The sequence below is a fragment of the Schistocerca nitens genome, chromosome 5 (genome assembly GCF_023898315.1).
Source record: "Schistocerca nitens isolate TAMUIC-IGC-003100 chromosome 5, iqSchNite1.1, whole genome shotgun sequence".
Taxonomy (NCBI): Eukaryota; Metazoa; Arthropoda; class Insecta; order Orthoptera; family Acrididae; genus Schistocerca; species Schistocerca nitens.
This window is the reverse complement of record NC_064618.1, coordinates 227,098,148-227,111,923: the sequence shown is the minus strand read 5'-3', so window position 1 is coordinate 227,111,923 and position 13,776 is coordinate 227,098,148. Positions and strand designations below refer to the sequence as shown.

At 42.9% G+C, this 13,776-nt stretch overlaps 1 protein-coding gene across 3 annotated transcripts in view; it reads right to left on the bottom strand.

The window, feature by feature from the left end:
* The window catches only part of LOC126259302 (protein slit), an 839,566-nt gene that overhangs the window by 729,631 nt on the left and 96,159 nt on the right, over positions 1-13,776 (bottom strand). The gene's annotated exons all lie outside the window — the stretch shown is intronic.

The window sequence follows — 13,776 nt, the reverse complement described above, 5'->3', positions numbered from 1 at the left end:
TCCGCACTGGCGGAGTGTTACGTGATACCACGTACTTATACGTTTGTGACTATTACAGCTCCATCTATCACAAAGCGAAAAAAGTGCTCCAACTAAAACATTCATGTTTCTTTACGTACTACACGAATATGTAATAAAAATGTGGGTTCCTATTTAAAAAATGCAGTTGATATCCGTTTCACCTACGGCAGCGCCATCCTAACGGGCCAACCATAGCTCCATCTGGTTTCCCCCTTCAAGCTAGTAGTTTTTTCGTTTGATGCTTATTTCGTGAGATGTTTGGCTCGGTCACTATCTAAGGACCACCCTGTATACAGGGTGTTACAAAAAGGTACGGCCAAACTTTCAGGAAACATTCCTCACACACAAAGAAAGAAAACATGTTATGTGGACGTGTGTCCGGAAACGGTTACTTTCCATGTTAGAGCTCATTTTATTACTTCTCTTCAAGTCACATTAATCATGGAATGGAAACACACAGCAACAGAACGTACCAGCGTGACTTCAAACACTTTGTTACAGGAAATGTATGATACATGCATCCACCCTCCGTCGCATGGAATCCCTGATGCGCTGATGCAGCCCTGGAGAATGGCGTATTGTATCACAGCCGTCCACAATACCGGGGTTGCGTAGACAAGATCTTTCAAATGCCACCATAAATGAAAGTCACGAGGGTTGAGGTCAGGAGAGCGTGGAGGCCACGGAATTGGTCCGCCTCTACCAATCCATCGGTCACCGAATCTGTTGTTGAGAAGCGTACGAACACTTCGACTGAAATGTGCAGGAGCTCCATCGTGCACGAACCACATGTTGTGTCGTACTTGTAAAGGCACATGTTCTAGCAGCACAGGTAGAGTATGCCGTATGAAATCATGATAACGTGCTCCATTGAGCGTAGGTGGAAGAACATGGGGCCCAAACGAGACATCACCAACAATGCCTGCCCAAACGTTCACAGAAAATCTGTGTTGATGACGTGATTGCACAATTGCGTGCGGATTCTCATCAACCCACAAATGCTGATTCTGAAAATTTACAATTTGATCACGTTGGAATGAAGCCTCATCCGTAAAGAGAACATTTGCACTGAAATGAGGATTGACACATTGTTGGATGAGCCATTCGCAGAAGTGTACCCATGGAGGCCAATCAGCTGCTGATAAAGCCTGCACACGCTGTACATGGTACGGAAACAACTGGTTCTCCCGTAGCACTGTCCATACAGCGACGTGGTCAACGTTACCTTGTACAGCAGCAACTTCTCTGACGCTGACATTAGATTTATCGTCAACTGCACGAAGAATTGCCTCGTCCATTGCAAAATGGTTCAAATGGCTCTGAGCACTATGGGACTTAACATCTGTGGTCATCAGTCCCCTAGAACTTAGAACCACTTAAACCTAACTAACCTAAGGACATCACACACAGCCATGCCCGAGGCAGGATTCGAACCTGCGACCGTAGCGGTCACGCGGTTCCAGACGGAAGTGCCTAGAACCGCACGGCCACATCGGCCGGCATCGTCCATTGCAGGTGTCCTCGTCGTTCTAGGTCTTCCCCAGTCGCGAGTCATAGGCTGGAATGTTCCGTGCTCCCTAAGACGCCAATCAATTGCTTCGAATGTCTTCCTGTCGGGACACCTTCGTTCTGGAAATCTGTCTCGATACAAACGTACCGCGCCACGGCTGTTGCCCCGTGCTCATCCATACATCAAATGGGCATCTGCCAACTCCGCATTTGTAAACATTGCACTGACTGCAAAACCACGTTCGTGATGAACACTAACCTGTTGATGCTACGTACTGATGTGTTTGATGCTAGTACTGTAGAGCAATGAGTCGCATGTCAACACAAGCACCGAAGTCAACATTACCTTCCTTTAATTGGGCCAACTGGCGGTGAATCGAGGGAGTACAGTACATACTGGCGAAACTAAAATGAGCTCTAACATGGTAATTAAGCGTTTCCGGACACATGTCCACATAACATCTTTTCTTTATTTGCGTGTGAGGAATGTTTCCTGTAAGTTTGGCCGTACCTTTTTGTAACACCCTGTATATCAGCTGTTGGTTTACGTATCGCTGATCATGCGAATTCTACTGGTCGTGGAGACAGAAGGGCCCTCACTCAGCGACGCCAAGCTGAACCGCTCGCGGGTCCTGCAGGCTGCATGCTCCGCGGGGATTCTCCGTCCTTGCCTGGCTGTCAGAGCCGGTAGGTGGTGAGTTGGGGCTAGCCGGGCAGCGCAGCACACCTGTTGCCTTACGTAAGCGCGGCCTGCCACGCGGGGCCTCGGGCTGCGGCCCGCGGCTGCATCGCCGCTCGCTCACAGCAGCCGCGTCAAGGCCGGTCGCTACTTCCACCTTCTCGCTACACGCCGCTAGGCGGTTGTGGCGCTCTTCATCGTAACGTCACTCCGCAGTGCTGTCGCCTAAGATGTACGTAGCAGCAAAGAGTCCGAGATGCTCTTACTGTGTTGAGCTAGTTCGTGCAGATGCCGCAACGTATGGAATCCAGCGGACGGGGATCAGTTTCGTAATGAGAGTGTCAAATAAAACAACTTTCAACCGTCTAAACCGTTATTTTATTGGGCTACCAGTTTCGGCGATATACAGGGTGTATCAAAAAGAACCATCTGATTTGGCACGTTTATATTTCTGAATGGAAAAACTGGTAGAAGCCGACCTCGGGGAAGATCAGTTTGGATTCCGTAGAAATGTTGGAACGCGTGAGGCAATACTGACCCTACGACTTAACTTAGAAGAAAGATTAAGGAAACGAAAACCTACGTTTCTAGCATTTGTAGACTTGGAGAAAGCTTTTGACAATGTTGACTGGAATACTCTCTTTCAAATACTAAAAGTTGCAGGAGTAAAATACAGGGAGCGAAAGGCTATTTACAATTTGTACAGAAACCAGATGGCAGTTATAAGAGTCGAGGGGCATGAAAGGGAAGTAGTGACTGGGAAAGGAGTGAGACAGGGTTGTAGCCTCTCCCCGATGTTATTCAATCTGTAAATTGAGCAAGCACAAAGGAAAAAAAAAATTCGGAGTAGGTATTAAAATCCATGGAGAAGAAATAAAAAGTTTGAGGTTCGCCGATGACAGATAGGGACTTGGAAGAGCAGTTGAACGGAATGGACAGTGTCTTGAAAGGAGGATGTAAGATGAACATCAACAAAAGCAAAACGAGGATAATGGAATGTAGTCGAATTACGTCGGGTGATGCTGAGGGAATTAGATTAGGAAGTGAGACACTTAAAATACTAAAGGAGTTTTGCTATTTGGGGAGCAAAATAACTGATGATGGTCGAAGTAGAGAGGATACAAAATGTAAACTGGCAATGGCAAGGAAAGGGTTTCTGAAGGAGAGAAATTAAGTTAACATCGAGTGTAGATTTAAGTGTCAGGAAGTCGTTTCTGAAAGTATTTGTATGGAGTGTAGCCATGTATGGAAGTGAAACGTGGACGATAAATAGTTTGGACAAGAAGAGAATAGAAGCTTTCGAAATGTGGTGCTACAGAAGAATGCTGAAGATTATATGGGTAGATCACATAACTAATGAGGAGGTATTGAATAGAATTGGGGAGAAGAGGAGTTTGTGGTACAACTTGACTAGAAGAAGGGATCGGTTGGTAGGACATGTTCTGAGGCATCAGGGGATCACAAATTTAGCATTGGAGGGCAGCGTGGAGGGTAAATATCGTAGAGGAAGACCAAGAGATGAATACACTAAGCAGATTCAGAAGGATGTAGGTTGTAGTAATTACTGGGAGATGAAGAAGCTTGCACAGGATAGAGTAGCATGGAGAGCTGCATCAAACCAGTCTCAGGACTGAAGACCACAACAACAACATATTTCTGAAACTAACAATCATATACAATGAAAATTTTTTCATGGACGGGAAACTCGTACCTTTTTCATACCTTTTCATAGGTGTTCATACTGCCCCCTTTGAGATGCACGGCATCTCTCTAAGCGATATTGACGGTATGGGGATGCGTTCGAAGTCTTACTTTCTCCTCTGTGTCCTGTCGTACAACGTATACACCTTAATCCTTGCGTACAGCATGTGCAAAAAACTTCAGAAGGAATTAAAAAGAAGCCAAGGTCGCCACCGGCTCCCGGCCCACAGGCTGATAGCAAATATGTAAAAACTAGTGTTGCATTCTATCAAAGCAGCAGTTTGGTAGTTTCAACAATGATTTAAAAGGCTCTAAGCGCTATGGGACTTAACATCTAAGATCATCAGTCCCATAGAACTTAGAACTACTTAAACCTAACTAACCGAAGGACCTCACACATAACCATGCCCGAGGCAGGATTCGAACCTGCGACCGTAGCAGCAGCGCGGTTCCGGACTGAAGCGCCTAGAACCGCTGGGCCACAGCGGCCGGCCCGGTAGTTTCATTGCACTATATAAATGACATAGCGAATGGTAAGGTTAACGGTGTTAGTGGTAGGATTGGTAAAGAAAGAAACATGAATGAATGTATAAGTGAGCAGGTGGGAACCGACGATTTCTTGTTTGTTTGTTTTCCACTTAACTAGAACCGCGCATCACCCAGTGTTAATCCAGTGTGTATTTTATATCCTTAAAAAATTAAATTGCACTTCATAAGTAATAAAAAAATTAGATGCTCGCGCAATTCTGCACTTTCATGTAACCAAAGCAATTAGTTTTGATGCAAGTCCAGTTTACATGCACAAACATAAAAAAACTTATGTAATTATTATTGTTCTTTCTTACTCAATGGAATGTTCTTCAGCATGGTCAAAGACAAGAGTTTTCCGTGATTACTGATAAGCGTGAAAGTTGTTATGAGTAACAGAAGCATGTTTTATTTATGTTCGACGAAGTATTGAAGCAATTTGTTGTTTTAGTTATGCGTTTAGTTTACTTTTTTTAAGGGAAATGCGTTTACTAACGCTACGAGATAAATCTGTATTGCTTCTTTTCAATTTTCCTACAACATCCCACTGCTTCATGATACAAATCAACAATTTTCGAATAAAAGCTGAATTAAACATTCACAATTTTAATTTTGCTATAAATAATGTTTACTTTTAAGTAACAGACAGGAGGATAGGTATGTTGAACAAAAATATTCCGTACGTTACGCAGCCCTTTATGTATCCTCACTCGCTTTCAAGACGGTTCACTGCTTCCGGCTTCTAGGGGAATCTAGTACGACACTGATCCCATACGTTAACAAAGCGATAGTACGTAACACATCTAACGTACACTAACGCGTTTACGTCCTTAGCTGACCAAGGCTTCGAGGAAACCTACTGTAGTGTATGCTTGCTTATGACTGTTTACGGCAGCTTACGGTACTTTTACAACGCTAGCAAAAACGCAAAGGAAATCCAGGAAAAATTAATTTTCATTATCGCAAAAAATACGATTTTCTTTACCGCAAAAGATAAATTTTCATTATGGAAACTTAAATTCCTAACTATATCCTACGTAAGTTTTCGAGCTACGGGTTTATTCTGTCCAATCCTGCATACATATTGCTCCTTGTAGATGGCACCAGATCGAGGATTGTGTGTTGAATCTATGGGCAGAAGCTAAAGTTGGGGAATGCGTTCTCCAATTTTCATAGTATTACTCCTAATTAAAATCAGTTTAATTTTTTTCTAGATATGTACTTGAAAACTGTGAGTAAAGGTGCTAAATTTCGCCCTAATTTATGAGCTAGTATTTCAACAGAAGAAATCAGAATTACAAACGGTACGGAGTCTTTTCATCGACATTTAAAACAATAGTTTTACAAACCCCAGCCTTCTATCCATGACTTTACGAAAGTTTTAAAGCAATTGCTAAGTGAAACTTATCTGCGCATTATAAAAGGAAATGAAGTACAAGTGATCGAAAAAACATGGTGTTGCTGCTGAACTGTGGGAGAAGTATCAACGTGGTATATCATCGTTATTGGATTACGTAAAAAGAGCTGCGCATCAGATCCAGCCTGTCCCTTTCTACGACAACTGTTTCACCGGAGCAAGCAGTGTGCTGCGATGTCAGTGTTAAAGGTAAGCTGTTGCACACTTCATATTTCCTGTAGTGATATCTAACATTTTGCGGTAAAGATATGTGCAGTTTTGTGGTAGAGAAAATAGGAAGATTTGCGGTAGAGCTAGGCTCTTTTACGGAAATGCGATCCGCCGAACTCATAATATACAAAACAAAATCAGGATAAGAATGGACTTTATTACAATAGTCAAATGGTTCAAATGGCTCTAAGCACTATGGGACTTAACTGCTGTGGTCATCAGTCCCCTAGAACTTAGAACTACTTAAACCTAACTAACCTAAGGACATCACACACATCCATGCCCGAGGCAGGATTCGAACCTGCGACCGTAGCGGGCGCGCGGCTCCAGACTGTAGTGCCTAGAACCGCTCGGCCACCCCGGCCGGCTATATTACAATAGTCACGCACCATTTACAACAGTGTGGGTTAGCTTTTAGGAAGCAAAATTAACTCTTACTTTCATTATTTACAGTAATAAAGCTAGGCCACTAATTGAGCCAAAATAGACAAAACCAAAGACAATGTAGCGAAGTAATTGATACAAACCATCTCACCAACATTATCGATCATTATACCAAAAGCTACCCACCAAGTCAATAGTGTCGATGCAGAAGTATTGGCTCACGAGGGCCCAGGAACAAATATTAATATTATTTTGTAGTACTACAGTATGGAAAAATTAATCAAGTATAAAGTGATAATTGATGGGTCTTTGGTAATTTTTATACTTTTTTGGGTCATTGTTTGATGTATCTCGCCACAGTTTTCTCTCCTGTGCCAACCTTTTCACCACACAACAACACCTACCCAACGTCCTCAACCATTTGTTGAATACGTTAATGTCTCTGCGTTTCCTACAACGTTGCCACTTCGCAACGTATTGTCGTTGGCGAGAGCCGTTTGATCCATGTTCTGAGAGGGACTGGTATAGACCAAAGAAGAAAAGAAAAGTCGTAAGTAGACGCTCTAAAATGTATACTTAAGGGCTATGGGCACTTGTTCATTTTTGCTACTGTGAAGTACACATCTACTGAACAAGTACTCATAGTGTTTAAGATATGTATTTTAGAGCCCATATTTTCTTTACTCTCTTCTTGTTTTAATCCAAACTACGTCATCCAAAAGTATGGAAACCCGAGGTCTCGCAGCAGGATTGTTCCACAGTATCAAAGAAAGAGAAGTGCTCATAGTTCTCAAGGTGTGCATTTTAGAACTCACGTTTATCTGTCTTTTTTTTTCTTGTCTTGGTCCATACTACGACCTTTGAGTCCGCCCCGGTAGCTGAGTGGTCAGCGTGACAGACTGTCAGTCCTAAGGGCCCGGGTTCGATTCCCGGCTGGGTCGGAGATTTTCTCCGCTCAGGGACTGGGTGTTGTGCTAATCATCATCCTTTCATCCCCATCGACGCGCAGTTCCCCGAAGTGGCGTCAAATCGAAAGACCTGCACCCGGCGAACGGTCTACCCGACGGGAGGCCCTAGCCCCACGACATTTTCATTTATATACCACCTTTGAAAGTCGTCGGTGGAGTTCTGGATCACCTCGCGTACTCCATCAAGGGATTTGTCATTGACAGGATTGACTTCAGGAGTAGCTGCAACATTTATTTAGTGAACACTAGACAGAAAAAGACATATATAACATTTCCTTGGGCGTTGTGCAGGAGAGAGAACACTAATTAGTAGATTTCGTTTCCAATAAACTCCCAGCAGAACAGGAAAACTGAGTGATATATCCCAAGCATATATATGTAAGTTCCATGAGTTCGGGACGTCTCCACGACTTAGTTTGGTGAAATTAGTAAAAAGCTACAACACGTCCAATAAATAATACGGGTAACTCCCGACAATAGCGACAACGTAGTTGAAAGCTTGAGTTTACCAAGTAATTTGATGCGGCAAGAAGTTTCTTGTCGTTTCTGGAGAATGACAACTTTCAAACACTTTTATATTTACTCCAAGCAATTCTATTAATACAACTAGACGCCATGGTGATTCATAGATCGCAGCCCGTTGGCTGTATTTCAGAGTGTAGTGAAAACGTATGCTCCTTCAAGAAATGGGAGTCTTGCAATAATTTCCACTTTTTTAAATTAAAAGATCGCAGCCCGCTGGCTATATGTCAGAGTGTACTGGAAATGTATGCCCCTTCAAGAAATGTGGAGACTTGCATAATTTCCGCTTTTTTAGGTGCCATGAATGTCAGCGGTGGTGAAGAAGAAGCTATTTACATACGCGGAACAGTTTGATAGACTAATAAACTACAGCCCTCATTAACGCGGGTTTTAGCTTCCCTGCGCTTTCTCCGGAGTGGCAAACTCATTTAAAAGTCATCTAAACAGAACTCTTCGCAAAAAGAATAAGTCAAAGGTAGGAATTATTGCGAGAACGAAATTTCTTATGAAGTACGTGTGCCGCACAATATTTTACGGATGGGAATCACAGACTGTGGAAAAACCAGAAAATAAGAGAATCGAAGAGTTTGAGATTCACTGTTGCACAAGAATACTGAAAATTAAGTGTACTCATAGATTAAGAAATGGGGAAGTTATCCAAGGAATCGACGACACAGAAATATGTAGAAATCATTAACCATGAGAAGGAACAGAATGGTAAGATAAGGGTTACGGCATCGGGGGATAATTTTCATGGTCAACATTTTTACCACAAGTCGGTAGTGGGAGCGAGAACTGTGTTAATAAAGGGCAGATGAATTCTTAACGTTTATTAATTAAAAGTTCTACAATGGCCAAAAATCGAATTTAAATAATTGTCTGCCTGAGGAATTAAATATTGGACAGTTTCCAATGAAAGTCTTGTTTCACTCCTTTGAAGGCTCGTTTCTTCGCCAATTTCCGTCAGTAACCACTCACAAAATGTTATCTTCAACGGATAATCTGATGAGCTGCAAAAGATGTCACACTAAGATTTGGTCAAGACAAATGCGTACATAATGCGTAGCTCCACTAAATCTTCACACGGGTGCCAAAATTCAGTCTGCCCTGATAATTGAAATAGTTAGTACCTTAATAATAAACTTCAGGCTCGGACGTTTGAGGGAAGGTAGCACGCTACTTAACAATAAAATAATAATTCACAAAAAGATTAGCATGTGCAGAAGAAAAATGCTTTAAAAAACAGACTAATGGCTCGCAGAGTAACTGACAGACAGAAGGAAAATAACTTAAAATAAAACTACATGAAATACCTACCAAGTGGAGCTTCTGTTAACTTCAGAAATCCCAAGGCAAAATCATATATCACATAACCCGTCACATTTTGAAATGATATAGGATGCGGAGATTCGGCTGCGGTAAACTTGTGAGCGCAGACTCAATAGAAAAATAACAAATTTATTGCATCACTAAACAGTTCACACAAGGCACACGCTGGTAACCTTAACACATTTCTTCTTTAAGTCAAACACTCAAACTATAATAATAAGAGATCACGAAGCAATCATTAAAAGCGCCATTCAAACCAAGTGAAAGAGAATGTAATTCCAAAAAAATGGGCACTAAGGATTAAATTTAAAAAACGCTGAACTTCTAAATTCAAGGCGGCAATAAATCACATTACACACTAACACAGTTTAAAAGGCACCCCTTAGCATTAAAATGAAAATTCTTTTTTAAAGAAGTACCAATAATTTAACAAAAATTCATTTAAAAGCGTCAAGGGCCAAGTTAATTCCAACAGGTTTCCACTGAAGCAGGTTTAATTGCAATGGTTACTTTATACGAAAATCCTCAGCCAGTAATCGACGAACTTCAAGGGTCGCCCGAGAACCTTGTCCAAGAAGACTGGGTTTCACTTTCGACATCGGTCCAAACAGGCCAAACAGCTAATTTTTGCACAGGAGGACAAATCAGTTGGGTTTTAGAGTTCTAAATCAGGAAAACAACAACAAGCACGAGTAACATTAAAACAATTACAAATGATTTACCAATGAATAATCAACCAAACAGTACGTCTTTAGCGATCGCCTACTCGGGTGATTTAAAGCAGACGCCAATTATCGCTCTCGTGGTACAATAGCTTAGCGCAGATCACCTAAAGCGCGCGCGCGCGCGCGCACACACACACACACACACACACACACACAGCCGGCCGAAGTGGCCGAGCGATTCTAGGCGCTTCAGTCTCGAACCGCACGACCGCTACGGTCGCAGGTTCGGATCCTGCCTCGGGCATGGATGTGTGTGATATCCTTAGGTTGGTTAAGTTTAAGTAGTTCTAAGTTCTAGGGGACTGATGACCTAAGATTTTAAGTCCCATAGTGCTCAGAGCCATTTGAGCCACACACACAAACGCGCGCGCGCGCGATAGCACTGACCCCCCCATTAAAGAAGTAAAATTACACAAGAATGACGGGGCACAGGTACACTCACGAGGGCTGCTAAATTCAGTCATATTTGGCGTAATTCAATTATTATCCAATTCAGGAGAAAACTGAGGAAGTGCTAGATGACGCTCATTTTGGCTTTAGGATAGGCGCCAGAGAGGCAATTATGACGCTTCGGTTGATAATGGAAGCAAGACTAAAGAAAAATCAAGACACGTTGATAAACTTTGTCGACCTGGAAAAAGCATTCGACTATCTCAAATGGTACAAGGTGTTCGAAATTCTGAGGAAAATGGTGGTAAGCTATAGTGCGAAACGGGTAATATACATGTACAGAGCCAGGAGAGGATAATAAGAGTAGAAGACCAAGAAAGAAGTGCTCGGATTAAAAAGGGACTAAGGCAGAGATGTAGTCTTTCGCCCCTACTGTTCAGGCTATACATCGAAGAAGTAATGATGGAAATACAAAAAAGGTTCAAGAGCAGAATTAAAATTCAAGGTGAAAGGATGACATTGCTATTCTCAGTGAAAGTGAAGAAGAATTACATGGTATGCTGAATGGAATTAACAGTCTAATGAATACAGAATATGGATTGAGAGTAAACTGAAGAAAGACGAAAGTAATGAGAAGTAGCAGAAATGAGAACAGCGAGACACTTAACATCAGGAAACTGGAAATTTGTGGTAAGTTCCCATGGGACCAAACTGCTGAGGTCATCGGTCCCCAGGCTTATACACTACTTAATCTAGCTAACTTAAGCCATGCCTGAGAGAGGACTCGAACCTTTGACGGGGTAACCGCGCGAACCGTGACAAGGCGCCTAGACAGCGCGGCTAGCCCGCGGGGCCTTAACATCACGATTGATGGTCACGAAGCAGATGAAGTTAAGGAATTCTACTACCTAGGCAGTGAAATAACCAATGACGGACGGAGAAGGGCTACATCAAAAGCAGACTAGTACTGGCAAAATGTCATTCCTCGCCAACTCGTATCAAACGTAGGCCTTAGTTTGAGGAATATTTTTTCTGAGCATGTACGTTTGGAGCACAGCATTGTATGGTAGTGAAACGTTGACTGTCGGAAAACGGGAACAGAATAGGATCGAAGCATTTGAGATGTCGTGCTACAGACGTATGTTGAAAATAAGGTGCACTGATAAGGTAAAGAATGGGGAGGTTTTGCATAGAGTCGTACAGGAAAGGAGAAGAGACAGGATGATAGGACATCTGCTGAGATATCGAGGACTGACTTCCATGGTACTTGGAACAAACACGTAGAAAATGTTGTGGGGAAGGCTAACCAAATACTGTGCTTTATTGGCAGGACACTTAGAAAATGTAGCAGATCTACTAAGGAGATTGCCTACACTACGCTTGTCCATCCTCTTTTAGAATACTGCTGCGCGTTGTGGGATCCTTACCAGATAGGATCGAAAAAGTTTAAAGAAGGGCAGCACATTCTGTATTATCGCGAAATATGGGAGAGAGTGTCACTGAAGTGATACAGGATATGGGCTGGACATCATTAAAATGAAGACTTTTTCATTGCGACGGAATCTTCTCACGAAGTTCCAATTACCAACTTTCTCCTCCGAATGCGCAAATATTTTTTTGACACGGACCTCCATAGGGAGAAACGAGCACCACAATAAAAATAAGGGAAATGAGAGCTCTTACGTAAAGAATTGTGAAGGTGGTTCGATGAACACTCTGCCAAGCGCTTAGATTGGATTTGCAGAGTATCCATGTAGGTGTAGATGTACTAGAGAGAGCTGTAGGGGGCAAAAGCTGTAAAGCAAGCCAGAGATTGGAATACATACAGCAAATGGTAGAAGACGTAGTCTGTAAGTGGTACTGTGAGATGAAGACGTTGGCACAGGAGAGGAATTCGTGGTGGGCCGCATCAAAGCAATCAGAAGACTGATGACGACAGGTGGCCAGCATTAACTTCCCTTAAACGCTGGTGATGGTTGCCACACAGAATCGCAGTAGATAAACCTCGCTGAAATACTTTCGTGGTAGAATTAAAACCTGGCTCCACCACATTGAATGTTCCACAACGGCAATGGAGATGACCCGAAAAGGGCGAAGATTTTACTTGTGGCTACCACAACGTAGCGACCTCCATAAAGGAAAACCTGCCGCCTTTAAGAATCAACACTCTCCTCTGTCCTGGGCCACCTTCAGGTATTGCTGGCTGCTAGCAGAGTCGTCCCCTCCGTACTGCCCAAGGCCTACTCCTCCATTCGCGCTAGCGCGGCGTCTCCTACACGAACGTCAGAAGCAGCGCGATCTCGCGGCATGCCGAAGAGCTCGAAGTCAAAGCACCATCGCTGCATATATTTAATAACAACAAGTACTAGTATAAATTAAAGACTAAATATTAATATAAAGGCCGGCCGGAGTGGCCGTGGGGTTCTAGGCGCTACAGTCTGGAGCCGAGCGACCGCTCCGGTCGCAGGTTCGAATCCTGCCTCGGGCATGGATGTGTGTGATTTCCTTAGGTTAGTTAGCTTTAATTAGCTCTAAGTTCTAGGCGACTGATGACCTCAGAAGTTAAGTCGCATAGTGCTCAGAGCCATTTGAACCATTAATATAAAGACTCCTGGCCACTCCAGAGGTTTAGAATTTTAGAAAAGTTTCATACAGGAATCTCTAGGTTAAGCGTTCGGCCAATAGAGCTCTTCTTACGAATAGCTATTCACGCACTACACCCACAGCAGTAACAATCTCAGTGCCTACTTACAAGGGAACCTCCCCATCGCACCCCCCTCAGATTTAGCTATAAGTTGGCACAGTGGATAGGCCTTGAAAAACTGAACACAGATTAATCGAGAAAACAGGAAGAAGTTGTGTGAAACTATGAAAAAATTAATAAAATATACAAACTTAGTAGTCCACGTGTAACATATGCAACATCAAGGATCATATGAACTCAGGAGCGCCGTCGTCCCGTGGTTAGCGTGAGTAGCTGCGGAGAGAGAGGTCCTTGGTTCAAGTCTTCCCTCGACTGGAAATTTTACTTTCTTTAATTTCGCAAAGTTATGATCTGTCTGTTCTTTCATTGACGTCTCTGTTCACTGTAATAAGTTTAGTGTCTGTGTTTTGTGACCGCACCGCAAAACCGTGCAATTAGTAGACGAAAGGACGTGCCTCTCCAATGGGAACCGAAAACATTTGATCGCAAGGTCATAGGTCAACCGATTCCTCCACTATACGACACTGGTGACGGCATGTGCGTCACATGAGAGGAATATGTTGTCGGCCCACCTAACTTGTACACTTAGTGAATGGGTAAAAAGGTTCTTCTACCTTGCCCGATTTAGGTTTTCTTGTGGATGTGATAATCACTCCCAAAAAAGTGATGAAAACATAAGAGTTTGTCAC